Source organism: Somniosus microcephalus, chromosome 6 (genome assembly GCF_052327205.1).
Source record: "Somniosus microcephalus isolate GS21.2 chromosome 6, FLI_Smic_1.0, whole genome shotgun sequence".
Taxonomy (NCBI): domain Eukaryota; kingdom Metazoa; phylum Chordata; class Chondrichthyes; order Squaliformes; family Somniosidae; genus Somniosus; species Somniosus microcephalus.
The window spans coordinates 139,731,352-139,758,856 of record NC_140992.1 but is presented as its reverse complement, the minus strand read 5'-3'; positions in this window follow the sequence as shown (position 1 = coordinate 139,758,856).

Below are 27,505 nucleotides of genomic sequence, written 5' to 3'. Positions count from 1 at the left end.
GGCCTCTTCCCCTTTCTGCCTGGAGAATGTGTACTGGCCATTTTCTCTCCATATCTCACTTTCAGTTTATTTACTGATCTATTTAGTCCTTTTTGTTTGGCTTGGCTGAGGTTAAAGTAGACCCCTGGCCATAATACCAACCATTCTTTTCACTCTTACTAGCCTATTTAGATGCTTTATCACCAGTTTAAATAAGTACATTAGCAGCCGCTCGTGAACAGGCCCGTTATTGTTCAAAGTGTGAGGAAGAAATTCCTCAGTAGGAGGAATGTGAAAGTGAAAACTGTTGATCGGGGAATGCAATGAAGTGTTCAGAAAGGAGAAACTGCAAATGGTGGCAATACACAGCTGGTCAGTCAGCATGTGGAAAGAGAAAAGACTGGCTCAAGTTGATACCCTGTGTCAATTCTGATGATGGTTCTATATCTGAAATAGTGACCATTCTTTTTTTTTTAGATGGTGATCAAACTGCTGGTATTTCTAACATTCTGTGCTCCTGGTGTCAGCTGTAGCTCAGTCAGCCGCACTCTTAACTGACTTCAGAGTCAGGAGGTTGTGGGTTCAAGTCCCACTCCATAGACTTGAGCACAAAAATCTAGGCTGACACTCCAGTGCTGTACTGAGGAAGTGCTGCACTATCGGAGGTGCCGTCTTTCAGATGAGATGTTAAACCGAGGCCTGTCTCCTCTTTCAGGTGGACATAAAGGATTCCTATTTCATGAAGAGCAGGGGAATTCTCCTCTGTGTCCTGTCCAATATTTATCCCTCAATCAATACCACTAAAACAGATTATCTGGTCATTATCACAATACTGTCTGTGGGAGCTTGCTGTGTGCAAATTGGATGCCGCGTTTCCTACATTACAACAGTGACAAACACTTCAAAAGTACTTCATTGGCTGTAAAGTGCTTTGGTACGTCTGAAGTCATGAAAGGCGCTATATAAATGCCAGTCTTTCTTTCTCTTATTTCTAATGGAATTTAGTCGTGCCTTTCATATGGGGTGACTTATAGGGTAAGATTTTCAACTTGCTCTCCAGGTGTATAACTAGTGTTATGGTTTGGAAGTGAACCGGGGCCATTTTCTATAATGGATGGCTGATCCACAACCCACATTAAGTTGTCAAGCAGCTTGAATGAGCAATTGCTTGAGGTCACCTTCAGCCTCGCCATCGCCAATGCTCTTCACTCTGGATGTCTTCTGAGTGAGGACCTGGATTCTAGCTGGTCCTCCCTGGACTTGCTCCTGCTCCTTGCATTATGAGCCATTTTGTCCTGCAGAAAGAGAGGGGGTGAGTTAGTGAGTGGCTGTTGAAAAGGGATGCGCATATCATACAGCATAGAAGGAGGCCATTCGGCCCATCAAGCCCGTGCTGGGTTTGTGAAAGAGCAGTCGTGCTTAGTCCCACACCCCCGCTTTTTGTCCATAACCCTGTAAGTTCCTCACCCTCAAGAACCCGTCCAACTCCCTTTTAAAATTATTGATGGAATCAGCTTCCACCACCTTTTCAGGCCGAGCGTTCCAGATCCCAACTATTCTGAGTGAAAAAAGTCTCCTCATCTCCCATCTAGATCTTTCTCCAATGATTTTGAATCTGTGATCTCTGGTTATTGACCCACTCGCCAGAGGGAATAGTTTTTCTCTCTCTACTCTATCAAAACATCTCATCATCTTGAAAACCTCTATTAGGTCACCTCTTAACCTTCTCTGTTCCAGGGAGAACAGTCCTAACTTTTCCAACCGCTCCTCATAACTGAAGTCCCTCATCCCTGATAACATCCTGGTAAACCTCCTGTACTCTTTCTAAGGCCTTTCCATCTTTCCTGAAGTGTGGGGCCCAGAATTGTCCACAATACTCCAGCTGAGGCCTAACCAGTGATTGATAAAGTTCAAGCATGATCTATTTGCTTTTCTATTCTATTCTTCTATTTATAAACACAAGTAATCCATATGTTTTTTTTAACCACCTTATCAACTTGCCCTGCTACCTTTAAGGATTTATGTATTTGGACATCAAGGTCTCTCTGCTCATCTACACTTTTCAAAATCGTGCCATTTATATTTCACTGTCTTTCTATATTAGTCCTCCCAAAGTGCATCCCTTCAGACTTCTCTGCATTGAACTCCATCTGCCATGCCTCTGCCCATTTCACCATCTTGCCTATATCATCCTGAAGTCTATAACTATCCTCATCACTATCTACTACTTTGCCACATTTTGTATCATCTGCAAACTTTATAAAGCTGTTCTCTACAACGAGTCTGGGTTGTTTATGAAAATTGAAGAGTAATGGACCCAAAACTGATCCTTGGGGAACACCAAACCATCTGCCAAACTGAAAAACATCCATCCACCACCACCCAAAGCGTCCTGTCACTGAGCCAATTTCATATCCAAACCACCACTTTCCCCTTAATTCCATGGACTTCCATTTTCTTAATAAGCCTCCTGTGTGGCAGTTTGTTGAAGGTCTTTATCACTCCTACCATGGGGGCTAAATTCGGTTGATTTGTGAATCCCGTTAGCGGCCTAAGAGGGTGATAACGGGTGTAAATCAACTAGTGCCTGGGCGTGACGCCGCTAACGCCTCCCACAAATATCAGCGGGAAGTTAGCGGCGGTGCTAACCATTAGCGCTGCGCGGCGTTGTGCCACCAACGATGACATCATTGCCGTGCGCAGTGCCCCGGCTGTAATATTGGGTGGCGCCCCCCGACTTACCACCAGACGCTATGGCCGCCGGGGTCAGGGGGGCCTACCTGCGGCCGGGGCGGCGCTAGTTAAAGGGGAGGTGGTGGGCGGCCATTTTTTTTGCTGGCCACCTGCCAGCACCTGCCCCCCCTGTCCCCGGCCCTCGTGAAGCCCCCGCGCAGGGTGCCGGCTGCTCTCCATGAGCCTGGCACTCCTCCTGAGCGCCAGGCTCGTTTGCCGGCACTCCCGATCCCTGGTGGCCCAGTTGGGTGCCGGGATGCGCTGTGTCAAGTCCCTCCCCTTTAATAAGGGGAGGAAGGCCTGCTGTACCGCGGCACATAGCGCTGCGATATTGGCTCAAGCTTCCAGTAGCACCCCAGCTCCCTCTCGGGGCGCTACCTGGCAAAATCAGCCGCGGGGGCGCTAACTTTTTCGGGGTGCTAAAATTAGCGCCCTGGCGAAGGTAGCACCTCAAAGGGGGCGCTACCCAATTTTTACCCCCATTAGTCTTACTTCAGTTGATTCCCTGGAAGACAATCCTGCCCAGTGATATTCCACCCAACCCTGATCCCCCGTCTCCCTGTAATTTCTTCCCCATTTCTCCCCACCTTCCCCAAGTTCATCTCACTGGCACAGTAATGGCGGAAACAGGGCAGTCCACCATTTTCGGGTATTACCGTCCCATTTCTGCTGAGCGGGAGAGCTGAGAACTCAGCCCAGAAAGTCTAACCCTTTGGGCCTGTAACTGTGGGGTGGGGCAGGGAGGAGGAGAGGGGCAGTCCATGGATACCTCGTTGAAGCAGTGATTCAGGGCAAAGACCGACTCCTCTCAGTTGAAATGATAACACATTTGTTTTTCAGAAAGCAAACATTTTTAGTTTTTATTTTGTCTTCCACCAACCCACTTGTCATTCCCCTTCTCCCAGATCTCTGTCAATATGATCCGGAATCAACTACACCACTGTACCTCAGCTGCTTTATCCTGCACCGACCTCCCACCACCCAGATACTTTTCTAATTATTACCACACAATCTCTTACAATGACCCTACATCTCACTAACTAGTGGTGTTACAGTTCTGTGTAACATTTCACAGCATCATGCGCCCACCAAGAGAGCAAAAGTTCTTGAATACAGTCCAGCTTGTAACAGGAAAAGATGTAGGAAATATTTCAAAGTCTTAGGGGGAGAAATTGGGTTGTTAGCGCCACCGATTATCGCCTAAAGAGGCCGAGAACTGGGGCGATAGCCAATTTCTGTGCGGTCGCAAGGAACCTAGCGCCTCGCCCCACATTGACTATGCATTTTGTGCCGGCGCTAAATCTTAGCGCGCGCTCGCGGGCGCAGGCCAATCATGACGTCATTCCATGGTGCAACGCCTTTTTAGCACCCCGGACCGGAAATTGGGTGACGCCCGCCTCTGTTGCGCCTGGCGCTAATAGTGACAGCTCACTGGAACGTTCCCCAGGCACTCTTGGAGTAGGGGGGCGCTGTTTAAAGGGGACACCAGTGGTCTGAAAAGGTCAGCCCTTTTGTGAACGCAACTTGTTGGCTGGTTTGATACAGTTGAGCAGCTGAAGTGCTAGAGCCTTATTGCCATTCAACCAGCGGTGCCAGAGGACCTTTAGCCCTGTCAACATTACCTAGCTGCTGGTAAGAGCTTACAACCTTTACCTTCATCACTCTTATTATGGGGGCTGCTCTGCAAGGGAACAACCTGCTGCTAGAACATCTTGAGAGGGCACAGAGATGGAGGGAGAGAGGGCCAGGAGTGGCCAGATGGAGGAGGGCCAACAGACGTCGCCACACCAGACCTTACGCAGCGAGGGTTTTCAGACAGCAGTCCTCCTACCACAACATGTCGGAGGAGCAGTGTGTCAGAAGGCTGCGATTCCATAAGGAGGTGGTGACTGAGCTGTGCCAGCTGCTTCAGGATGATCTTCTGCCATGCATACGGTGCAGGACATCTCTGTTGGTGCCTGTAAAGGTTACTGTTGCCCTCAATTTCTTTGCCAGCAGCTCCTTTCAGGCCGCGACTGGGGACATAGCTAACATTTCCCAGTTTGCGGTGCATTGCTGCATCCGCCAAGTTACAGATGCCCTATATAACAGGCAGCGGCAATTTATTTTGTTCCCATTCACACCGGAGAAGCAGCAGGAGCGTGCCGAGGGCTTCGCGGCAATAGCTGGCTTTCCCATGGTGCAGGGTGCCATTGACTGTACGCACGTGGCTTTGCGGGCGTCTGTGAACAATCCCGAGGATTACCGCAACCGCAAGGGGTTCCACTCCCTTAATGTACAGCTGGTGTGTGACCACCGGCTGCTGATCCTCGCGGTCAATGCACAATTCCCTGGCAGCAGCCACGATGCTTTCATCCTGCGTCAGACCACAGTGGCAGAACTTTTCGAGGCCCCGGCTCACCCACGAGGCTGGCTTCTCGGGGACAAGGGCTATCCTCTGTGCCCATGGCTTATGACCCCGCTACGTTCGCCCAGCACCCAGGCAGAGGAGAACTACAACAACTCCAGCCATCAGGCGACGCAGAACACTGTGGAGCACACAATCGGCGTGCTGAAGCAGCGGTTCCGATGTCTCGACCATTCGGGGGGCGCCCTGCAGTACTCGCCGGAGCGAGTCACCCACATCGTCGTTGTCTGCTGCATGCTCCACAACCTCGCCATCCAATGCACCCAGCCAATGCCAGCCGAGCTTGAAGGCCCAGCAGAGGAGGAGGAGGAGGAGGAGGCGGATGCGGAGGCGGCGGCGGAGGCGATGGCGAAGGAGGAGGTGGAGGAGGAGGAGGAGGAGGAGGAAGAGGAGGAGGAGGAAGACGGGAGGGTTCCCGAAAGTGGAAGGGTCGTTCGTCAGAGGCTCATAACGACTCGTTTCTAGGCCCCACTGACGGATTGCTTGGTGTGTTTGGGAGAGGACCGTCCGGTTCACCCAAAGCCTATGAAGGACAGATTAAGTGTAAATAGTTTAGATATACAGTGTAAATAAAAAAAAATCTTTATTTTCAAAAAAGTGGAGCCTTCCAACTTCATAAAGCAATTGCAACAGAAAGCAAAACTAACGAGATAACACTTCAGTTACGGCTTAACACATAACTAAGGATTTAACACAAAAGTAACGGCAAAACACATAACTAAGGATTTAACACATCAGCAAGGAAATACAACTCAAATCTCTGCCAAACCTGTGACATTAACCAACACATCCCCATCATTCACAAGAGCTGTAGAGGGCCTTGAAATGTTCAACCTCGCCGTCAACGAGGCTCCCTCTACTTTTGACCCCTTGATGGGCTTCGACTTCTCATTCTGGAATGCCCCCTTCCCTCCCTGCAGCTCCTCCGTAATTGGAACCCAGTGGCTGCAGCAAGGCTGGGGGAGGCCTGCTGAGTGGACGAAAGCACAGAAGCCCCTGAGGGACGGGCTGGACGACCTCTGGGCTTTGAGGGCCCGGGGGCTGACTGCTCCAACTGCTCATGGGTGGATGCAGTCTGTCCTGCAGGTGGTGGCAGCTGCAGTGGTGACGTGCCAGTGGTGGCATCAGGAATGCTGACATCCTGAGTGTGGACACCTACTCCGTGGCCGTGCGAGACACTGGCACTCTGACGGGGCAGCAGCGCAGCATGCGCCCCAATCGGCTGGCCCACAGATTGATGCCCTGCTGTGGTGCTGCAAGGGCCCCGGGTAATCCTAACTGATCCTTCAACGGTGGCAGCAGTCAGTGCTCGCGTGGCCTCAATCTGTGCCTGCATGAGGCCAGCGAGTGACTGCGTGGCAGGTGCCAGTGCTTCAATGAAACCCTGGACAGTCCTTTCCAGTGCTTCGGAGAAGCCCTGGACACTCCTTTCCTGTGCAGCGGAGAAGGCCTGCGCACTCCTTTCCTGTGCTGCACCGAAGTCCTGGAGACTCCCTCCCATTATGTCAATGGCTTCAGGCAGCCTTCCCACTGCAGCGATCAGCTCATTGTGCCTGAGCCGAGCCTGGGCGCTCATTTCAGCTAGGGCCCGAACCTCCTCTGCGCTCCGTGCAGCAGTCATGGTGGCCTGGCACGGCCTCCGGGGAGACGGCCCCCAAACTTCCCTTCCCCCCCTGCGTTGGTGCAGCCCGCTGGTTCCTGGAGCTGGCTCCTCATCAGAGGCGCCCCCCCCGCTCCCCTCCAGGGAAGATCTATCCCCACTCTGAAGCTGCCGTGCTTCCCCTGAGGCTGGCACGGAAGGTCCGGCTTCCTCCAGCTGGTCACCTCCGGACTCAGTGGGACTGGCAGCTTGAGGGCTCTGCTCCCGATCTGGTGATGCTGCATCTGAAAGCAGGGAGGTTGAAGAGTGGCTTTAGCGAGAGGAGAGGTTGACAGCAAGGGATGCAAGATTGGTGCAATGCTATGACATGGGTCCACTGTGAAAAAGCATGCTGGTGGGGGGTCACAAGTGGAAGGACACAGATCAAAATGGTCATAACCTTACCATCGCCGTGCACAATGGGGTCGGCTGCTCCAGTGGTGACAGGACCAGTCAAGCGGCCGCCAACAATCTGGTGCACTCGCTCCTCCAGGTCCGTCAGGTTCTGGAGATTTGGAGGTCCTCCCCCGGTCTGGATCTGTTGTCGCCGGTTCCTTGCCAGCTTGTACTGCAAGAGAAAGGACAGGAAATGATGAGACATCATGGCGTCATCTGTCATGTCATGCCCCCCTTGGTGGATTAGCCCTGGCATCATGGCGTCATCTGTTTGTGCAAGTGTGTTCCCAGAAAGGGCCATGGGTGCGTGCTCGCAGATGGCCACTGGGGCATGGCGCACCCGTTGGCCATAAAGTCAGGTGCAGATGAAGGCATGAATAGGACTGGCAAACAAACACTCATCCTGACGACCCGAGTGAGGTCGTTGAATTTCTTGCGGCACTGCAATGGACTCCTCACCACCAGGCTGCTGGAGTTGACCCACTGAGTGATGTCCCTCCATGCTCTGTGGTAATCCTGCAGACTAGGCCTCCTGCCATTGTCCGCGTACAGGACCGCTCGATGGCGCTCCACTCCGCCCACCAATGCATCCAATGCATCCTCCGTGAAGCGCTCTGCTCTTTGCCTTGCCCTCTCCAGCCTCAGAAAGTTTGAAGCGCAGAACAAAACACAGCGCCGAAATTCAGTTCTGCAGGGTGCAGAGTGTGGCTGCTGATCCTTCTGGACCCACCCCTTTAAGAGGTTGTCTCATAATCGGGAAGGGAGGTGAGCCTGTGGCAGGAGAAAGAAAGACTTGCATTTATTTAGCATCTTTCTCAACCACTGGATGTCCCAAAGCGCTTTACAGCCAATGAAGTACTTTTGAAGTGTAGTCACTGTTGTAATGTGGGAAACGCGGCAGCCAATTTGCGCACAGCAAGATCCCACAAACAGCAATGGGATAATGACCAGATAATCTGTTTTCATATGTTGATTGAGGGATAAATATTGGCCAGGACACTGGGGATAACTCCCCTATTCTTCGTCGAAATAGTGCCATGGGATCTTTTAAGTCCACCTGTGAGAGCAGATGGGGCCTTGGTTTAACGTCTCATCCGAAAGACGGCACCTCTGACACTGCAGCACTCCCTCAGCACTGCACTGGGAGTGTCAGCCTGGAGTGGGACTTGAACCCACAACCTTCTGACTCAGAAGCGAGGGTGCTGCCCACTGAGTCACAGAAGCCCAAACTTTCCTTGTGGGACCCGGTGCAGCACTCCTGCTCCTCCTGATCCCACAAGGAAAATAATAAAAATGTGCCTGTTTGGGCTTCATCAGGCCCCAACCCCTCTTCCTCACCGTCTTCACCTGCTGGGAAAACCCGGTTCTCACTCAGGCCTGAGTTAAAATTGCAGTCGGGTCCCAATGACATCATCAGGACTCAACAGGCACATGTTAAAAAGGACCTCATTGGTTTTGGATGGGTGTCCTTGCTGCCTGCTCTGTAGAGCAGGTTAAAATCGGGTATCGTCGATCTCCAGACAGCTCCAGGGCGGGTGAGTAACCAGGCAATTTTAACTGCTCGGTTTCCACCAGGCGGGTAAGGATTGCCGTACTGAGCTTCAAGTGCACATAGATTGCCCTGTTCAACAGAAAAATACTGTGGATGCTGGAATCCGAAACAAAAACAGAAAATGCTGGAAACACTCAGCAGTCCAGGCAGCATCTGTGGAGAGAGAGAGAGAGAAAATCCCCAGATTGCCCTGTTCATTATTTTGAGTTGGTTTCAGAACAAGGCGTTTTTGGGACTATTTCAAGCAAGAGCAATCCTCAGACTCAAAGAGCAAGCTGGCTTTCATCATCCTGCATAGCTGTGAAAAGTGGAAGCTTTTGGTGCTGATTACTTGTAGAATAGCATCGAGCCAACAATATGTTTGTGCTGTGAAGAGAAGCTGAGGTCAATTGGAAAAGTAATTCCCTGCTTTGTGAGGAGAAGCGATGACAGGTCAAGATAGGAAATATTCCGACATTTGATATCTTGAGAGAAAATGAGCTGCAAATTACCAGTTACAATGAAAGATTGTGCTTTGTGGATTAAATTGAAGTAGAGACAGCTAACCCACAGGCAGAATCTTGGAAATCTCAGACTAGTCATAACATTAAGGGTATTTATACCAAATTAGTCAAAGAAGATGACAATTAGATGCAAAAGTTAGTAGCTGAATTTTTTTTAAATGTGAAGTTGGTGTCAAATTGCAATGTTTATTTCTAGACAAACTAAAAGTGGGAGCCAGGTTCTCAAACATGCGCTTTTTCCAGTTCAAGTTTCTCTCAGTCTCAACCTGACAGCTGAAAACAGAACCCAGACTTGTTCATCGTGATATGACGATTCCCAACCTGTGTTCTTGGGCATTTCAGCTGTGGAGAAAATGCATCCCTGAGTGAGCTGTTTGATGTGTTCCAGCCTCTATTACTCCTTGTAGGCAAGGGCAATTAGTGATGGGCAATAAATGCTGGCCTTGCCAGGGCCGCCACATCCCGTGAACAAAAAAAATTCTGTGCTTCAACAACTCTGTGCGCAAAGAAACCACTCTTCACCTCTTGCCTCACTCTCTCACTGACACTTTTCACTGACTTCACATTTTAAAAACCTTGATTAAATCTGCGCTTAGCCTTCTCTGTGCCAGTGGAAATAGTCCCAGTATCGCAAGTCTCTCGTCATAACTATAGTTCCCATCGCTGGCATCATTCTGGTGAACTACGCTGTACGCTCCCTCTGGCTTTACTGTCCTTTCTATAATGGGGCATCCTAAGGTTGTACATACTCTAACTGTGACCTAACCAATGCCTTGAACAAAAATTATGATTATGTCTTTACTCTTGCAATCGATCCCCTTTTTTTTTATAAAACCCTAATTGCTATTGGCCTTCTTCATGGATTTATTTACCTGCACTCAGAGTTTCAAGGAGTTATGTATGTCCTTCCCTCTCTCTTCTGCTCAAAGGTTCCTGTTTTCAAATTATCTTTTCTTTTCCCATGGGAAATTTAGAATAGCTCATTTGCACAGAAACTATCCAACCAGTATAGTTAATAATTGCCAATTTGGCTATTATACATTGGTTACTCCTTTGAACTGAATTGTTAAACAGGATCAGACATTGGAAAATATTTGCTATTGTTTTCCTCTAATCAGCGTTAACAGTGTATTTAGTGACAGCATTTTAATGAAGCCTGGCCTGGTTGGCTTGCTGCCTGTGCCAGGTGGGTAAAATTCCTGCTGGAAACTTGCTGCGAGGTAGATCCACCCCTTTGTCTTTCTAATGGTATCCTACATGCTGCACTCAGAAGCCCTTTTTGATGTACAGATCTTTAAACTTTCATTTAAAATCTATCCACAGGCCTTTAAACATACTAGCTGTCTCTGTCCGAAAGTTGTTAAGTGATTGGGCAAAACTACAGCAGATGGAGTTCAGTGTGGGCAAGAGTGAAGTCATCCACTTTGGATCCAAGAAAGACAAATCGGAATATTTTCTAAGCGATGAGAAACTAGGATCTGAGATTGATAGCTTTGTGTTAACCAAAGGCATTAAGGAATATGGGCCAAAGGCAGGTATATGGAGTTAGGTTGCAGATCAGCCATGATCTCAGCAAATGGCAGAAGAGGCTTGAGGGGCTCAATGGCCTCCTCCTGTTCCTATGTTCCTAAATCTATTAATCTCAGATTTAAAATTAACAATTGATCTAGCATCACTGCCATTTGTGGAAGAGTGTTCCACACTTCTACCACCCTTTGCATCTAGAAGTGTTTACTAACTTCACTCCTGAATGGTCTGGCTCTAATTTTTAGACTATGTCCCCTAGTCCTAGAATCCCCAACCAGCGGAAATAGTTTCTTTCTATCTACGCTATCAGTTCCCCTTAATATCCTGGAAACTGCAATCAGATCACCCCTTAACTTTCTAAATGCCAGGGAATACAACCCTAGTTTGTGTAATCTCTCCTTGTAAATTAACCCTTGTAGTTCGGGTATGTAGGGGGTGGTGGGTGTGGGGTGTGCGCCCAGTGAGTTATGCCCCTGACTGTTTGTGAGCGGTTCGAATCGCTCCCATGCCCCTGCCCCAGACACTGGACTTAGCTACAGCCGGCGATACAGAAAACTCGAGTAGACAGGTGGTTTGGATGTAAGAAAACCAAGATTTTATTAAAACAGAAATTAAAACAGTCTTATGAGAAGTTACTATTATAAAAATACAGGCAATTACAAAATAACTATACTTATACAGGGAATGGGGAACACACAGCACATCGAGGGAAAACAAACTACATTAACAATCCCCTTATCCTTATCCCACCCCCTATACCTAACTAGATTAAGCTATGAGGGGCCAGAATTCATGCTCACCTATCCAAAGCAAAGCCAACTGTTTAACGGATGCAGGTTTTGAGGATTGGTTTTCTGTCCTCTTAGGTACCCCATCACCACGTGGTCTTCAGAGGCGCGGTGCTGGAGCTGCTGCTGCGACACACCTTCTTCGCCTCCGCCACCGTCGTCGTCTCGTCGCGATGGGTTCTCCTCTTCTTCTCCCTCGGGCGGTCGTCGGCGGTAACGTTGTGCCTATAGAGCAGTTGGCAGTCTTAACGGCCTAGATTTTCCTACCCAAGCGTTAAACCGCCAGTATATTCGACGTGGCGTGGTCACCTGCGTTTTCGCAGTGCTCAACAGGAATGTTGGTCTCACCAAGTGCCAGCTTATAACTAGACGCTTGGCCTCATCAATACGTTTTTCGCTGCCCTGCTCTGCTCTTATCCAGTTGTTACCGTCTTCTTCGTCTCCTTTCGTCTCGTCTCGTTCGGTTACTATACAAGTCCTGGACTGCCTACTCACTTTCGTCTCGCCCCTTTTTGCGGCCTGGGCGTCCTGGATGGCTATGGACTCGGGTCTCGTTCCCCTCCCCCGCAATTGGTATGGTGTCCTTAGTTGCTGAAACTCTGCTACGGGGAGCGAGGAGAGAACCCGCCACGAGGCCAGGGCACGATTACGGGCGGCGGCAGCCCAAGACCAGACGAGAGGTCAGAGTCAAGAGCGCAAGAGTCAAGAGAGTGATTGCTACCCGGGGCCCACAGATATACTCCTTCCGAATGGCCCTTATCTGCGTGACAAATCAGGTTAGTTCATTGTTTCCATTTTGGCGGGCTGTTTTAAATGATTATAGCAATCTAAACTAACTGTTTCAGATGGCCGTTTATCACACCTAATGGCCTGATGTCCAAGCTGTATTGTTATTAATGCATTCTAATTGGCCTGTCCAGCCTTGACGGTTCCCATAAGCTGTTTCCGATTACTTATGCAGACAACTTGATGGCCTCAAGCATAGGCCTAACTGGTTTTGATCTGTCTACGATCTGGCGTAATGCATATTCAATGTTTGCTGTCTGTTTTCCAAAATACAAAGTCCTTTTTCACAGAAACTGCATTTTAGGTTTCGATTTCCCCAAAAGCTGCTTTTGCTGCTATAGGGTCCAAGCTTTTAAAATCTTGCAGGCTTATAGTCACGAGGTGTGGACGCCATCTTTTGGATACCCTTTTTAAAATGTCCATGCAGGGTCCCTTTTATTAATAACTTTGGGGGAAAGTGGGAATTATGCAAATCTTACACTCCCCCCTGTGATACTAAACTTGCTTGAAGTATCATCCTTACAAGGTGAGCAAAATTTTCTGACCCTCCATAGTCAACCTTCCCCTGTAATTACCTATCTAATATACCCACGACACATGCACTTCCCATTCCGCGAAAATGTAGTGTACATATGCATTCATAGGATAACTTACAGACTTTTACACACATCCAAGCATGAAGGAGGTCCAACACCCCTGCACCACTTGGTACACATACATTTTTATTAAATGCGTCGCAAAAAAACAAATAAACTTTATTAAAATAAAAAAACACAAAAAGAAAAACCATCATTGATCAAAAATACAAGGAAAAGACTCAAACAGGTGTATCTCCCTCCACCTTCACATAATGTTCCTTCCAGATCTTCTGGTTTCGGAATTCTAAGTTCTGACCTTTTCCCTTACATTGAATGCAAACTAGATACAACACTATCCCTACTGGCAAACCACGAGAATGTGGGAAGCCAGTCTGATCCACAAAGGGACCTCTATGTTATTGAAAATGTCCCACCAGGGTGGAATCACAATATCCAATATCTTAGCCCCTATCTCTACTGTTTTCTGCTCTAGAGTGTAAAAGTTTTTATGCAAAACTATAATGGCTTTGAGTATTTTGGTAAGGTGTTCAGGGAGAGGGGGAATTTCGTAGCCAAAGTGCGCTACGTGCTTCTGCAAATTCGTAAAATTCTCCTTCACAATGAGGTGAACAGTGGAGGGTTCAGGAATGGGGACAATTCACTCCTGGGCCACTTGAACTTCTGCCTTGGGTTTAAAACAGAAACTGCTGTCACTAACTGGACATCAGCTATGCTGTCCATGCTGGTAGTGGGACGCGCCGGTGGTGACTCAATATCTCCCACCTCCTAAAAATGCTACCTGCGGGGGAACATGGCCTTGTGCCATTGCCTCCATGGTGCAATTTATAGGTTTCACGCCAGCAGCTCTGAACCCACACTGCGGTTTTGAAAAGGCATTCAAGTGCTGGGGACACAGGATTATGTGTGCTCCCCGGCTCCGGCACTCTGAGTGGTAATACCTGTCATAGCGTGCTCCCACTTTATGACGTAAGGTGGGACCGCAGTGAAACTAATGTGCGCACCCCCTTGAATGACTCCAGTGTTCTCAACTCTGTATACCGGTGCGGGTCGGGCTGTCCTACCCATGACCGGCATCCTAACTACTACTCCCATGATCATGTGGTTGGACTGTCCACAAACCACGGGGACTGGGTAGGCCTCGCAAGCTAGCCGGAGTTGGCACGGGCTTAATGCATTCTCAACTGGGTGGAGGGCTGCGAGGTGCTTGTTGCTGATTCAGCAGGGGACTAAGCCCTGTTTTAAACCCCCCAGATTTCTGCGGCCCTCGCCCAGCAACCATGCCCCGTATAGCACGCACACCTCATTCTGCGCAGCCTGGTCAGAAGCATTTCTGTCCTCCCTTATGAGGGCATTTACCGTCTTTGCGTGCTTTTCCAACTCCGCTATGATCTCTTTCAAATGGACCGTCATGGCCTGGTCCTCATGCAACTCCGAGCCCACTACCTTGTTCTCATACTGTAATATCTTCCTTAACTGTGTTTTTAAACCATTTATCTGGGTCTGTAGCTCTACGTCATCCAGGCTGTTGATGACAGAGGACCCAGTATTAAACGCAGTAAAAACATCATTCCATACTCCCCTTCTTTGCCTCCCTGCATTACCCAAAAAATCTCGGTGTGTGGTGTACAGTTCGGTTTTGTCCACATGGGTGAAATCGAACTCATAAATCTTGAACATGTCCTTTAATACGGCCTGGTACAGCTGCTCTGTTTCTTTGGGACACAACTCTGGTAAATGTAGCTCGGTGAGATTTAAAATCACGGAGGCTACCATGTAGTGCACCCCCTGGTACAGTACCTGATCCATAGGCACCAATCCCAGCCCATTCCCTGGTCCCTTGATGGTGGTGGGGCACCCCTCTCGGTATGTCCTTGCTGCCTGTGTCGTGGGCAAGGGCTTTCGGGTGCGCGCAACTAGCTCAGTGGCTTTAACTGGGGCTGGGTACTGTGGGACTAGGCATGTGTTTAGGTGGGAATCCCATTCTACCCCATTCCCCTTATCCTGCCAGGCTGCAGAGAAGATGTTAGATACGTCTGTAGGGCAGGCCCTTTTTGACCCCCACATACAGACATAGATCCCCTGTTCCGATTCCCACCACTTGTCCCAACATAAACTAGTCCCTTCTTGTATCCCGGTGACCGTTCGGTGGGTGTCGTTTCCCATTCATTCCCAGTCAGCGGTGCGATCCCCCATGTCCGTGCTCAGCTTCCTGAGCCAGCACCATTTTCCTAGGGGAATCTGTCTTGTGCAAGTCAGGCACACGCGTTTCCCCTCAGTGACCCCGATCCGTGAGGCCACAACCTGTACGCTGGGGCAGGGGAGGGAGGCCTCCCCGTAGTTGAATCCGGTCTGGCTGGAGCACCGGGTGGAGTTCGATCCCAACCACCCGGGCCAACTTCCCTCGTGGGCGTAGATGGCAGGTCCCTCCGTGCCTTGTTCGCTGCTCCCGGCAATCACCACTGGAGCCATTTCTCCCGAGCACCCGTAGATGTGGGAGTCCTCCACATCGCCTCGCCTTCCAACGCACATCCCCATCAGGGCGAATAGGATTACGATCCCCTTCATCCTGAAAGTCTTTCTGCAAAATGATACAAAAAACATGCAGCCAGGTCCCCAAGAGATTCTCTGGCTTGGTGAAGCATAGTCGGGTCCCGCGACCTCGACTCAATATATACACTCTTAGCAGATTCCTTACTTAATTAACACTAACCATCACCTTATTTAACTTAAGCTAAAACACCCAAGCTTAAGCTAAATACCTAATCTTAACAATAACCAAAACTTAAATTACCTAAACGATATACATCCGCCGCCCGTCTCCGGGCGGCCAGGCTAATTCCTGGTTGGACTGCGGCTCACCGCTTCTTCCGGCGTGGCCGCACCATCCTGCACTGTTGATCCCTCGCAGCCCGTGGCTGCTGGCTGAGGACCTCTGTCCTTTGACCTCCCCCTAATTCGAGGGGCGGCCCTTAGTACTGTGGAGCTGGTGACCATGGCTTTCTCGGCTGGGGCGTCTGTGGGGACCTTCTAGGGGCCTTGGCGGGTGGGGCTTTCTTGACCAATGGGCCTTTAACCCGAACCGCTGCTCCCTCAGACTTGACCTCTCCCTAACCTGGGCTGGGGCAGGTAACTCTTCGCAGCCTGCTGCTGCAAGCTGAGAGTCTGCGCCCCCAGGTCCCATGGCTGGGTCCGGGGCGGGGTTTTTGCCTCAGGTCCCTCCTCCTCTACACCTGGGTTAGGGGTGGGGTTTTCGCCCTCAGGTCCCTCCCCCTCGTCTGGATTCCAGAAGAGTGGGGGAGTGTCCCAATCGATGGGCGGGATGGCCCCTCACTTTAAGCAAGCCACAGCGCCTGCCTGTGCAGTCTGTGAACTCACTCCTGTTGCAGGCTGAGGATCTTTATCCTCAGACTTTTCCCCAACTGGCTGTTTTCCCCTTTCAGGTTTAAACAGCTTGCACTGGTTGATATGAAACCATTTGGTACGCCGGGGCATCTTCACGGCGTATACCATGGGGCTGGCTTTATCTACAATGCTGTAGGGCCCCCTGTACAATGGTTCCAAGCTACCTACTCGGGCATAGTTCTTCACCATAACCTGATCTCCTACCTCCCACTCATGGTGCTTTCTCGGTTCGAGCAGCAATCGGTTAATCCGATGCTGCCTTCCCATGTTCCCAACCGCCAGCTCATGGACCTGTTTCAGGTGCTCAAAGAGGTTTCGGGCGAACCTGTCCCAGTTTACCTCCCTGAGCTGACCCACGGTGAGCACCGGGGCTAGTACATGGGTGGGGGTCTGCGTAACCCTGCCGGTCATCAGCTTGTACGGGGAGTAACCAGTGCTTTTGGAGTGCCTGGCCCGGATCCCCATTAAAACCAACGGTAGGACCTCGGCCCATTTACGGGGCGAGTCCATCGTCTCCTTCCTCAACCTTTCCTTTAGAGTCATGTTCATACGTTCCACAACCCCGGATGACTGTTGGTTGTGGGCCACGTGACATTTCCCCTCAATGCCTAACAGCATAAGGGTGTTCTGCATCACCTGACGGTGAAGTGACTCCCTTGGTCAGACTCCACAAACTGTGGTAGTCCCCACCTCGAGAACACTTCCCGGACCAGGATCCTGGCAGTACCCAGAGCTGTGGCTGTTCTGCAGGGGAAGGCCTCTACCCATTTGGTAAACATGTCCACCAGGACTAGACAGCAGTTATAGCCTCCCTGGGTGGTGGGCAAGGGCCCAATGTAGTCTACTTGTATCGAATGCCATGGTCCCTCTAACCTCCTGACGTGTCCCATGTTTAAATCAAACATGGCCACTGTAAATAATAATTCTAATAGATCTAAGTGCGTTATAAAAACAAACCTGAAGGCCTTGTGTCTTAATGCGAGGAGCATTCGTAATAAGGTGGATGAATTAGCTGCGCAAATAGAGGTAAATGAATATGATTTGATTGGGATTACGGAAACATGGCTCCAGGGTGGCCAAGGCTGGGAACTCAACATCCAGGGGTATTCAATATTCAGGAAAGATAGGCAAAAAGGAAAGGGAGGTGGGGTAGCATTGCTGGTTAAAGAAGGGATTAACACAATTGTAAGAAGGATATTAGCTCTGATGATGTGGAATCTGTATGGGTAGAACTGAGAAATACCAAGGGGCAGAAAACGTTAGTGGGAGTGGTATATAGACCTCCAAACAGTCATGCGGAGGCTGGGGATGGCATTAAAAGGGAAATTGGAGAAGCGTGCAAGAAGGGCACAGCAGTCATCATGGGTTACTTTAATCTACATATAGATTGGACTAACCAAATTATTAACAATACTGTGGAGGAGGAATTCCTGGAGTGTTTAAGGGATGGTTTACTGGACCAATATGTTGAGGAACCAACCAGAGATCAGGCCATCTTAGACTGGGTATTATGTAACGAGAAAGGATTAATTAGCAATCTTATTGTACGAGGCCCCTTAGGTCGGAGCAATCCTAATATGATCGAATTCTTCATTAAGATGGAGAATGAAATAGTCGACTCAGAGACTAGGGCCTAGGAATTCAGCGGCCTGCGCCACCAGTTTGCACCCAAAGAGGGCTTTTGCGCCAGTCTGCAAACTTCAGGCGAAATTCAGTGGTGCGCTAATGGCGGCGTTAGGCTGTAGCGCTGCGCCGCCACCGATGACGTCATCAGTGTGCGCAGCGCTCCGTTTCCACGAAGAACGCCATATTAAGTCGCGCCCGCCTCTTCAGAGCCGGCCGCAAACAGCAACCGGTACACAGGGCCTACCTGTGGCGGTAGTGGCGGTAATTAAAGTGGAGGTGCGGCCGGCCGCTTTTTCGGCGGCCGCCTGCCCGCACCTCCTTACCCGGCCTCCTCCACCCCCCCCCCCCCCCGCGGCATTGCCGGCTGGTTTCCGGGAGCCCGGCACTTCCCCGTTGTGCCGGGCTCTTTTGCCGGCACTCGCAACCGGGGCTCCGGCTGCTGCAGGCACCTCCCCCTTAAGAGAGGGAGGAAGGCCTGCAGTACCGCAGCCTGCCGCTCCGCTGCGGGTGGCGCTGCGGCCACTAGCGCGCCGATAATCAGTTTCAGCGCCCAAGCGGGGCGCCGAAACCCCTGTTTAGCGGCCGCCTTCCACTTGGTGCGCTGACACTGAATATCCCGCTTGCGCAAGTGGATCCGCGCGCAGCGGTAATTCCGGCGCCCAGGCGAGCTGGGCGCCCCAAAATGAATTTCTAGGCCGAGGGTCCTAAATTTAAATAAAGGAAACTACGATGGTCTGAGGCGCGATAGGATTGATTGGGGAATGTCACTCAAAGGGTTGACGGTGGATAGGCAATGGCAAACATTCAAAGATCGCATGGATGAACTACAGAATTTGTTCATCTCAGTTTGGCATATAAATAAAACAAAAAAAGGTGACTAAAACGTGGCTAACAAGGGAAATTAGGGATAGCATAAGATCCAAGGAGAGGGCATATAAATTGGCCAGAAAAAGCAGTAAACCTGAGGATAGGGAGCATTTTAGGATTCGACAAAGGAGGACAAAGGGATTAATTAAGAAAGGGAAAATAGAACATGAGAGTAAGCTTACAGGGAACATAAAAACTGACTGTAAAAGCTTTTACAGATATGTGAATAGTAAAAGATTGGTGAAGTCAAGCGTAGGTCCCTTGCAGTCAGAATCAGGGGAATTTATAATGGGGAACAAAGAAATGGCAGAATAATTAAATACATATTTTGGTTCTGTCTTCACAAAGGAGGACACAAATAAACTCCTAGAGATGTCGGGGAACATAGGGTATGATGAAAGGGAGGAACTGAAAGAAATCAGTATTTGTAGGGAAATGGTGTTAGGGAAATTGATGGCATTGAAGGCCGATAAATCCCCAGGGCCTGAAAATCTACATCCTAGGGTACTTAAAAAAGTGGCCCTAGAAATAGTTGATGCTTTGCTGATCATCTTCCAGCATTCGATGGAATCTGGATCAGTACCTATGGATTGGAGGGTAGCTAATGTAACCCCACTATTGAAAAAAGGTGGTAGAGAGAAAGCGGGGAATTACAGACCGGTAAGCCTGACATCAGTAGTGGGGAAAATGCTGGAGTCCATTATAAAAATGTAATAGCAGAGCACTCGGAAAACAGTGACAGGATCGGACAAAGTCAACATGGATTTATAAAAGGTAAATCGTGCTTGACTAATCTACTGGAATTTTTTGAGGATGTAACTGGTAAAATAGATAAGGGAGAACCAGTGGATGTGGTGTACCTGGACTCTCAGGAGGCTTTTGATAAGGTCCCGCATGAGAGATTAGCGTGTAAAGTTAAGGCACATGGGATTGTGGGCAAGGTATTGACTTGGATAGAGAACTGGTTGGCAGACAGAAAGCAAAGAGTTGGAATAAACAGGTCTTTTTCTGAGTGGCAAGCAGTGACTAGTGGGGTACCGCAGGGATCGGTCCTTGGGCCCCAGCTATTCACAATATATATTAATGATCTAGGTGTAATATTTCCAAATTTGCAGACGACTCAAAGCTGAGTGGGCGTGTGTGCTGCGAGGAGGATTCCGAGAAACTCCAGGATGATTTGGACAGGTTGGGTGACTGGGCAAAAGCATGGCAGATGCAATATAACATGGATATATGCGAGGTTATCCACTCTGGTGGAAAAAACAGGAAGGCAGATTATTATCCGAATGGCAATAGATTGGGAGAAGGGGACGTGCAACGAGACCTGGGTGTCCTTGTGCACCAGTCGCTGAAGGTAAGCATGCAAGTGCAGCAGGCGGTTAAGAAGGCAAATGGTATGTTGGCCTTCATAGCGAGAGGATTTGAGTACAGGAACAAGGATGTCTTGCTGCAGTTGTGCAGGGCCTTGTTGAGACCACATCTTGAGTATTGTGTGCAGTTTTGGTCGCCTTTTCTGAGGAAGGATGTTCTTGCCATGGAAGGAGTTCAGCGAAGATTCACCAGGCTGCTACCTGGGATTGCAGGAATGACGTATGAGGAGAGATTGGGTGGATTGGGCTTGTACTCGCTGGAGTTTAGATGAATGAGAGGGGATCTCATTGAAACTTATAAAATTCTGACAGGACTGGACAGACTAGATGCAGAAAGGATGTTCCCGATGGTCGGGGAGTCCAGAACCAGGGGTCACAGCCTAAGGATAAGGGGTTGGCCATTTAGGACAGAAATGAGGAGGAATTTCTTCACCTAGAGAGTGGTGAACCTGTGAAATTCTCTACCACAGAAGGCAGTAGAGGCCAATACATTAAATATATTCAAGAAAGAGTTGGATATATATCTTAAGGCTAAAGGGATCAAGTGGTATGGGGAGAAAGCAGGGACCGGGTACTGAATTTGGGTGATCAGCCATGATTGCATTGAATGGCGGAGCAGGCTCGAGGGGCCGAATGGCCTACTCCTGCTCCTATCTTCTATGTTTCTATGTCCCATAGGTACCTTCCTTTTGTGGGGGTCCGGGTTATTTGCAGCGCACACAAGACAGCCTGCACAGAATTCGCGGACATCGTCCCTGAGTCCCGGCCACCATCCCGCCTGTTCCACCCGCTGCCAGGTGGTCTCAGGCCCGGGGTGTCCCAGTCCTGGACCCTCATGGGCCAGTTGAAGGAATTCCCTCCGGTGCTGCTGCGGCACAACCCACTTTTCCCCCTGGAACAGCATACCCTCTTTGACGGAGTGGGTTGCTGTGCCGTACGGAACCTCTACTCTTTTTGCCTCGGTTATTGCACCGAGGACTACTTTGAGGATGGTGTCTTGGGCCATCCTAAGGTCTGGGGCTAATGCTACCCCTGCACTACCTTGGGTCCCGTCCCTACCTCTGACTGCCGCCATGGGTCTGGACCCAAATGGGTCCCAGAAAGTGTCTCTGCGGGCACCCTCCTTGGCGAGCAAGTCAGCCTGCTGGTTGCCTTGGCCATAGGGTTCTGTGGAGGAATGGGCCTTCACCTTGTGGACGAAAACTTCCCCTTCCTCCTCCACTGCTGCCAGGATCTTTTTTAGCAGGGTCTTTACTGTGACGGGTCTCCCGTCGGCGGAGGTGTATCCATGGTGGGACCAGATGACCAGGTACTCCGTACACGACTTGCACGTGAACATGTTGTCCGAGCAAATCGTGTAGGGGGCGGGGAAGATTTCGGGTTGTGTAACAACGTACACCACCACGGACAGTTCAGCTTGCTTTCCGCCATGCTGCTGGGTCGTAAACTCCACACCCCGTGAGACGTTCGCCAGCAGATACCATACTGGAACCGTCTACATAGATCTCGCGGCCTGTGGGATACATCCCGGCCCGTAAACCTATGTTCACTTTCCAAACCCCTTCAATGGAACACCGGTGGGCTGTTCCAGGATATACCAGGTTGGCTTTGAGCTTTGGCTCACAGAGACACTTCACTCTAAGATCCATCTGTGAGAGGAGCAAGGTCCAGCGGGCAATGCAGGCAATGCGGGCACTGCTCACTGTTCCATCCTTGATCCTCCCATCCAAAAGCATCTGGGTGGGTGTGTGATGGGTGAGGAGGGTGATGGGAGAGCTGCCTGTGAAGATCAGTGATCTCTTCACAGCCCAATGTGTGGCCAAGAGGTGCCGCTCACAGCTGGAATAGCTCCTCTCCACATCCGTGAGTGTCCTGGAGGAGTAGACCACCGGCCTCAGCCTGCCATGCCACTCTTGGAGCAGCACAGCACTCAGGCTGTCCCCGCTGGCTGCTACCTCCAGGAAAAACTCTTTCCCCCCATCAATAGCCCCTAGAGCTGGTGCGGTCTGCAAGTCTTCTTTAAGCCTGACAAATGTTGCTTGGCAGCCCTCATCCCAAAGCCACTCCACTCCCTTGTGTAGGAGTCGGAGCAGAGGGGCCGCTGTGGCTGCATAGTCCTCAATAAAATCCCTGCAGTACCCGGTTAGCTCTAGAAACGATCTCACACCCGTTAATGTGTTAGGGACCGGCAGTTCTTGTACCGCTTCTCTCCTAGCCTTATCTATGGCCCTTTCTCCAGCGCACACAGTCAGGCTGAGGAATTTCACCTCCTGCTGGCCGATCTGCGCTATCTTGGGGTTTACCTTGAAACCCTTCTGCCCTAGCAGCTCCAGCAGTTCGGTCAATAGTGGGCCATGCTCCTCTCTCGAATCAGTGAACAGGAGCAGGTCATCCACATATTGGACCAACTGTCTGGGCTGGCTAAAATCCTTTAAACTGTTTGCCATGCACTGATGGAAAATGCTGGGGCTATTGTGGAAGCCCTGAGGCAAGCAGTTCCATGTGTACTGTTGCCCTTTAAACGTAAAGGCAAACTTGTACTGATCCTCCCTCCTTAAAGGGATGGACCGAAACCCGTTGGAAATATCCAGCACCGGGAAAGTGGTCGCGGATGCTGGAATACTTCCTATCAGGTCGGCAACTGCTGCTACTGTGGGTGCACAGGCTGGGATGTTACTATTGAGCAACCGATAGTCCACCGTGTCCCTCCAGGAATTGTCTGGCTTTCTGACCAGCCATAATGGAGAATTCACATGGGTAGCAATTGGTCTCAGAACTCCCTGCTGCACTAACGAGAACATGGCTGCCTCCATGTCTGGCTCTGCCTCCCTGGGGAAGTTATACTGTTTCTGTGGTCGGGCCATGGGGTCCCCGTCTACGCTGACCTCAAACCCGTTGACCCTCCCGCAGTCGTGTTTGTGGGTGGCAAGTGTGGCCAAGTGGGCCTGCACAAATGCCTGGAACTCCTGTGGGGTGTTACTGACCATAAGCTCGAGGTTATAACCCTCTTTGGGCTTCATGGTGCATAGGGTCCCCTTCCCTTCCTTTCCTAAAATCACTACTACCTCTCCGTTCTTCACTTTACCTGCCCCCCATAAGCAATGATTCCTCAAATCTACTAGGATCCTGTGGCCTACAATAAAGTCAGCCCCCAGGGCCCCACTTCCACCCACCATTTCCCATTTCATCAGGACACAGGTCAAATCAAATCAAATCAAATCAACTTTTATTGTCATTGTTAGTGCACAAGTGCAGTACAACGAAATGTAGGCTTGCGGCTCCCGAGAGTGTACAATTTGGATTAGGACACTTAAACATTTCAACATACATTTGTACATATATATTAGCATAAATATGACCATAATAAAGTGCATCGGCAGATGTGCAGGCTTTAGTGTTTATTTGTGGAGTTCAGTAGGATGACAGCCCTGGGAAAGAAACTGTTCCTAAATCTGGTCGTACGGGTGCGAATGCATCTGTAGCGTCTTCCAGATGGTAGGAGGGCGAACAGACTGTGGCTGGGGTGGGTAGGGTCTTTGATGATGGACCGTGCCCTCCGTAGGCAGCGTTTCTGATATATATGTTCTATGGTCGGTAGCCGGGTGCCGGTAATGCGTTGGGCAGTTTTGACTACCCGCTGCAGGGCTTTCCGGTCATGGGAGCTACAGCTGCCGTACCATACCGTGATACAGTTTGTCAGGATGCTCTCTATAGTGCAGCGGTAGAAGTTAGAGAGGATCGGGGGTGACAGATTACATCCCTTCAGCCTCCTCAAGAAATTTGGCGCTGCTGGGCCTTCTTCACCAGAGAGGAGGTGTTGAGGGACCAGGAGAGGTCTTCCGTGATGTGGACTCCGAGGAACTTAAAGCTGGCCACCCTTTCCACCTCCGCCCCATTGGTGTGGATGGGGGTGTGACTTCCGCCTTTGGACTTCCTGAAGTCCACGATTATTTCCTTTGTTTTCTTGGTGTTAAGGGCCAGGTTGTTGTCGGCGCACCACTTCACGAGATGCTGGACCTCCTCCCTGTAGGCTGACTCATCGTTGTTGGTGATCTGGCCTACTACCATGGTGTCATCTGCAAACTTGATGATGGTGTTGGAACCATTAACAGCCACACAGTCGTGGGTGAAGAGGGAGTAGAGGAGGGGGCTCAGCACACATCCTTGTGGGGCCCCCGTGTTCAGGGTCAGGGGGGGGGGGGAGGTGTGGTTACCTAATTTGACAGACTGGGGTCTGTTTGTTAGGAAGTCCAGGGTCCAGTTGCAGAGGGAAGTGTTCAGGCCAAGAGTTTGGAGTTTGGTGGCCAGCTTGTTGGGGATGATAGTTTTGAATGCTGAGCTGTAGTCTATAAACAACATTCTGATGTAGGTCTCCTTACCATCTAGGTGATTCAGTGCCGAGTGTAGAGCAGTTGTGATTGCATCCTCTGTTGATCTGTTTGCCCGATAGGCAAACTGGTGTTGGTCAAGGGAGGCAGGAACACTGGCTTTGATGTGGGCTAAGACCAGTCTCTCGAAACACTTCATTATGATGGGTGTGAGTGCGACAGGTCGATAGTCGTTCAGACACGTCACAGCCGCTTGTTTAGGCACAGGGATGATGGTGGCGGTCTTGAAGCATGTAGGGACTACTGCCTGGGCCAATGACAGGTTGAAGATGGCGGTGAAGACATCAGCCAGCTGATCAGCACATTCCTTGAGTACCCGTCCAGGGATGCTATCCGGTCCAGTAGCCTTTCGTGTGTTCACTCTGCGTAGAGCGCCCCTTACGTCGGAGGTCGACAGAGTGAGCACCTGGTCCACTTGGAGCGGAGCAGTCCTAACCGAATATTGAGCGGGTTGGAAAACGAGCCAGCCTGTTCTTTACCTGTGAACCCCGACAGCCTGTATGGGACGCCTTTGGAGAGAAGCGAGGTGGTGGGGTTAGCTGAGTAGCCCACGGTGCATGATGCTGCCATGTCTAACAAATAGGTCCCCGTCACCTTTTCTAACTCCATCTCCAAAAGTGGCCTCTTCCATTCATCGTATCGGAGGGAACACAGGTAAACAGGCTGTGCTGGCTCTAGTCAGGGCTGTGGGTTGGATGGGGCTGATGGGGTCAGAGCACCGGTGGCGGCTGCTAATCTCCCCTGGCCAGTCACTAAGGACCTCACGGTGTCCAAAAGTGACTCGACATCTGCGGGAGGGATTCCTGTCCCGGCCTTTTGGGCTGGGGAATACTTTCCCTTTTTTCTTTCCAAGAGTTTTTGCACTCCTTCCGCCAGTGACCATCCTTCCTATACACGTAACAATTCGTGTTTGTGTTGGGGGGGCTACTCCCTTCCTGTTGCCACTCTTTCCTACCCGGTCCAGGTTTTACCTCATGCACCTTCCCCTTGGGTGGGTGTGCATCAGCTCCCCTACCGTTTTTATAGGCCAGAGTCAGCTGCATAAACTCGGTGGCCTGGGGATTTTTGGGGTCGAACCAGACTTCTGCCTTGGCCTGGACCTGTGGCAAGTTGTTTGCCACCAGGCAGCGGAGCCAATGGGCCAGGAGATCCCTGTTCAGGAAGCCCCGGTTCGGCATCCCCGGACAGGCCCTCTGGTACACCGGCCACAGCCGGTCCGCGAAAGCCTGCGGGGTTTCCCCTGGGAACTGGACCGTCTTCTCCACATGGGAGAAAGGACTTCGCTCATTCATCCCCATGGCCTCCAGAACCAATTCTCTGAGCTCCTCATACCCGTTTGGCCCCCTTTTACGCTCGTCAGAGAGGGATTGGAGGAGACTACTCTCCAGGGAGAATAGCAGCATCTTGGCCTGCTCAGCGCCATCGCAGTCGTTGATGCTGGCTGCCTGCTCTATGTCCCTGAAGTGGATCGAGGGGTCTCCTTTTTCGGAGAGCTTCGGGATATGGTTGACCATAGCCCTAAGCTGTTGGGTGTTAAAGGGTAATACGAACTGGTTCTGGAGGGGTCCCTCATCGTCGACATCGACGGGTGGGCCGAGCCTCCGATACCGTGCTGGGCACATCGGTCCCGGCTCCGACTTCACTGGCGAGGGTTGCTCTACCTCCGCTTCCACCTCTGGCTCAACCCCCCCTTGCTGCCAAACCTTGCTGAAACTTCGCGCTCAACCGTGTCTTTCCTGGGCACTGCCAGTGACGTTGGAACTGTCCTCCCCTCGTTCCCCATAAAATCCGCCTGACCTGCCTTTGGGCTTATGAGGCATACCATGCCTTTTGCATTCCGGAGGGCCCGGCTCAGATTTTCTATCCGCTCTTTACAGGGGCCGTGGTCTGCCTCCTCAAACCCCTGTTTGCTCGCTAGCTTGTCAGCTGCCTTTCCCTCCTGTACTTTCTCTTCCTGTTCCCTAATCTGCCTTGCCAAGCGGGCGTTCTTCTCCCGCAACCTTAACTCATTTCCCTTGGCCTCGGTGACTTGGCACTGTTGGTATTCCAACAGGGCCTTGTGTTCTCCCATTAAATGTACTCTCTCCTGATTCAAGCCCTGCAAAGCTACTCATAACTTCTCCCCTGCAACAGCCTTATCCTGGATCTCCAGGGCTGACTCTCTTAACTCGACTGCCTGTGTTGCAACGAGCCTGTCCAAAAGCTGGACCTGCTTTTTGAAACACATCAGCCAAACTGCCTTCTCTAAGGACTTCTTGTGTTCCTTTCCCTCTGTCCACTTAGCTGCTGCATCTACCAGACACCCAGCGCTTAACAGAGTGGTCAGCCACTTTTAGTGATATTCACCTTGCTAAACACACAATCAGAAATCCTTTCCTCCATCATGGTTTGCTCATCCGAACCATTGTCTACTGTATCGCAACCCTGTTGCCGGAGTCCTGCCGCAGTCACCATTTTCTGTAGGGTGTGGCGGGTGTGGCGTGTGTGCCCAGTGAGTTATGCCCCTGACTGTATGTGAGTGGTTCGAATCGCTCCCACGCCCCTTGGTTCTAGACACCGGACTTAGGTACAGGCGGCGATACATAAAACTCGAGTAGACAGGTGGTTTGGATGTAAGAATTCCAAGATTTTATTAAAACATAAATTAAAACAGTCTTATGAGAAGTTACTAGTATAAAAATACTGGCAAATACAAAATAACTATACTTATACAGGGAATGGGGAACACACGGCACAGCGAGGGAAAACAAACTACATTAACAATCCCCTTATACTTATCCCACCCCCTATACCTGACCAGATTAAGCTATGAGGGGCCAGAATTTATGCTCACCAATCCATAGCAAAGCCAACTGTTTAACGGATGCAGGTTTTGAGGTTTGGTTTTCTGTCCTCTTAGGTACCCCGTCGCCACGTGGTCTTCAGGGGCACGGTGCTCGAGCT